At 39.4% G+C, this 3868-nt stretch overlaps 1 pseudogene; it reads left to right on the top strand.

Moving 5' to 3' along the window:
* Positions 1-809: 809 nt before the first annotated feature.
* Positions 810-1712, top strand: LOC107571250 (UPF0583 protein C15orf59 homolog pseudogene; annotated as a pseudogene).
* Positions 1713-3868: the final 2156 nt, after the last annotated feature.

Here is a 3868-nt window from a genome sequence, read left to right as displayed (position 1 = left end):
AACAGTCCAACTATCATGCATGATCCTACGCAGACGCTACAAGTAAATAGAAGTTACTCAACAACTCTAACTGGCCGAGTTCAATTTACTTATACTCAATCTACTTATTACTTATACTTATACTTTACGTAGAGTTTACTTAATTACATACTTAATATTACTTAAAAGTAGGGCTATCAAACGATTAATCGCATCCAAAAAATATATTTTTGTTTACATAATATATGTGTGTGTACTGTGTATATTTATTATGCATGTATAAACAAACACACCCACATATATATATATATATATATATATTTATTTATTTATTTATTTTTTGGAGTGCATGCAGATACATTTGATGTGCTGCATCTATCCAACTTTTAATATATCGCTGAGTGAGTCATAAAAGCCCATGCTGGGAATCACAAAAATAATTGTAGTTAATTAATTTCATATATTGACACTCGATATATATATATATATATATATTTATTTATTTATTTATTTTTTGGAGTGCATGCAGATACATTTGATGTGCTGCATCTATCCAACTTTTAATATATCGCTGAGTGAGTCATAAAAGCCCATGCTGGGAATCACAAAAATAATTGTAGTTAATTAATTTCATATATTGACACTCGCTTCGAATATCATGTTGGACAACCTTCAAGTCATAAGGTTCTAAACTCAATTCCATTTTTGTCCAAACAGTTTAATAAAAATGAATTGTGAGCCTAGGATCATTGCAGCGCTCTGCTTGGTTTCTCCTGAGTTGACCAAAGTAAAATTAAACTGACCTGCAAGGTGATGCTAATGCATCTTTGATGATCGAGGAACGCAAACTGATTATTGCATCACTCTCTCTCTCTCTTTCTCTGATGCAGGTGGTGGGTCAGATCGACAAACTCACATCAGATTTTGACCTGGAGCCCGACGACTGGACGGTGGCGACGGCGAGCAGCACGTCGAGCAGCGAGCGTGGCTTGGGTGAGGCTTTCAGACTGGACTTCCTCAGCCAAGACATGCTCTCCGACGGCTGGGACTTCTGCAACTTCCTAGAGGCCTCCAACCGGAAAGCACACAGAGAGGAGACGGATGAGAGCCAGGGGAGGCCGTCATCATCCACCGCCAGCGTCTACTCACAGATGAACGGGGGCCTCCCCGTCCCCAACGGGCCCCTAATCATCACCCCGGACTCCTCCAGCGAGGAGGCATCCAGCTCCACGCACAGCCAGAAAACCAGAGAACGCGTGCGCTTTAGCGACAAGATCCTCTACCACGCTTTGTGCTGCGACGACGATGAAGACGAAGAGGACGACGGTGGCGCCGAGGAGGACGATAAAGGGGACTGTGGGACCCCAGACACAGACAGCGAGCCCAGTCCTCTGGCCTGTTCGCCCGCTGAACACCCGCCGGGTGTCTATAACTGTCGAGAAACAGCGTCTGCGGGGCCCTCTCCTGTGAAGATGCCAGGGATGGGCTCTCACACTTTACCTAGGAAAGGTCTTCTCAACCCCAAAAAACTGCTACGGAACAGCAGCACACAGACGGTTTCGGATAAGAGCACTCAGACTGTACTGCCCTACGTCCCCGCCAAACAGAAAAACAAGGACCTCTGAGAGAACAGCCGAATTTACATAAACAAAACACCAACGGACTGAGACAGGATTACAAAGAACTGTATACTATTTAATATTAAATACATAGATAATAGATTTAAAAAAAAATGAATTACTAAATAAATTATATATGGGAAAATTTCAAGACTTGCCAAAGTCATTTTATGACTCTTGCACGCATTCAGAAGAGATATTCTCGTCCTTTCATATATTATCAGAGCTTGGTTTCCTTTCAGCGTTATTCTGTTTAGGGTTTATTGATATCAAGGTCTTCATAAAGTGTTCATATGAAAACTGCTGAAGTTAGGAAAGGTTCAAATGCTGTTTTGTGCACAAGAAAAGACCAATGAGTTTTGTTTCTAAAAGAAGTCTCTTCTGCTCACCAATGCTGCATATATTTTAAAAAATATTAAAACCAATAATATGTTGCAAAATATTACTAACATTTAAAATAACTGTTTTCAATTGTAATATATTTTAAAATGTAATTTATTCCTGTGATGCAAAGTGAATTTATTTTTTGCAATTTGTTAATTTTTTTTTAATTTTCATTTTTTTTTATTGTATAAACAATGATACACTACCATTTCAAAGTTTGGGATGTATGGATGGATGAATGAATGAATGAATCTTTCTATTCATCAAATAATCCTTAAAAAATAAATAAAATGTAAAAAAAATTGTATCATTGCATAAAAAATATGAAGAAGCCAGCATGACTTTAGTATCATTGAGATACTATAATATTTTGAATCATTTATCATTATTTTAGTGCATCAAGTTAAACTAACTGAAAATGAGAAATGTTGTTTTTATTCCAGCAATTAGGTGAAATGAAACAAATGTTTATTTATTTATTTCAGTTAACGTTTAACTGAACATTAACTTTAACAACCTTGGAAGCAGCACAGCTGTTTTCAACATTGATAATAATCAGAAATGTTTCTTGAGCAGCAGCATATTATACTGATTTCTGAAGATCATGTGACACTGAAGACTGGAGGAATGATGCTGAAAATACAGCTGCACATCACAGAAATACATTACAGTTTAATAGAGATTCACAGAGAAAACAGCTAGTTTAAATTGTAATAATATTTCAAAATTTGTACTGTTTTGCCATCAAATAAACACAGCCTTGGTGAGCAGAAAGAGACTTATTTCAGAAACATTACACACTCTTAGTCTCTACATGCGGTAGTCAGGTAAATCTGCTGTGATTTTTCAAGGTATTTGAGGATTGCACCCTCAGTTCAGAGCCTTTGGTTGGGTGGAATGAGGGAAGGGATAAAAAGACGTATTTTGAAGTGCCTGCTTTCCTCTCTGACATTTACACTGCTTCTCTTGCCTCTCTCCTCTCGGGTTGGAGGTCGAGGTCGCTGGGGGTGACGACTTGAATCTCAGTGCACAAAGCTGAGATGCGAAAGGTTATGTCTCCCTATTCTTGGGCCCAGTGGGGATTGTGAACTCAATAGTGCTGTGTTTTATTCAAAGGGATGTTGCCAATAGCGCAGCGGATCGATCCTCAGCGAGGGGCTTCTGTGCTGAGTCTTCGTCTCGCGCCTTTGAGGGTCTTAAACAAAAACCTGCCTCTCTGCTAGAGCTCGTGGTATTTACTCCACAGCGCAGAAACAATCCTGTGAGTGGGAGGAACGCAGAAAAGAGAGCGAAATTATACATTAGAGAAAACGGAAAGGCAAATGAAGGGCAAAGTAGCCCAGCAAAGAGTGTCTGAAGACAGATTGTTCTTAATTACCCCCTCGGCGTAATCATTAACTCAGATTCCTCTCCCGCGGGAGCCGAGACGGTCAGACCGATAGATCCTGAATGACCAGCTCGCTCCGCAAACCTCCATCTAATGGGCTTCCAAACACACTGCTTCCGTTTTCAAGACGAGACGTTTATCTTGAGAAATCTGATGGTGGGTCATTAGGTCAGATTGTGGATTCAAATCAAGCACGCTGATGGATAACGTTCAGTGTAAAACTCAAGAGGATGTGTTATAGACTATCGTGCTCAAATGTCCCTCTGTGACACCTAAAAACCGGTACGGGTCACCAAAGGAATATTTCTGCAAACGAGACGTTATTAAGATACCTGCTATTCCACAGTTTGCAATAATGAATAAAAACCAGTATCTAAAACTCACAATCTCACAGGAATTGCTCAGCTATTTCTACATCTTAACACATTATTATAAATGTCTTGTACAGACATTAACACAAGCTTCCATCAAATGCCAATACACTGATTAGCAGGCCTAT

The sequence above is a fragment of the Sinocyclocheilus grahami genome, unplaced genomic scaffold, assembly GCF_001515645.1.
Source record: "Sinocyclocheilus grahami isolate Dianchi unplaced genomic scaffold, SAMN03320097.WGS_v1.1 scaffold1571.1, whole genome shotgun sequence".
Classification (NCBI taxonomy): domain Eukaryota; kingdom Metazoa; phylum Chordata; class Actinopteri; order Cypriniformes; family Cyprinidae; genus Sinocyclocheilus; species Sinocyclocheilus grahami.
The sequence above is the reverse complement of the archived record's forward strand: the minus strand, read 5'-3'. Positions and strand labels throughout refer to the sequence as shown.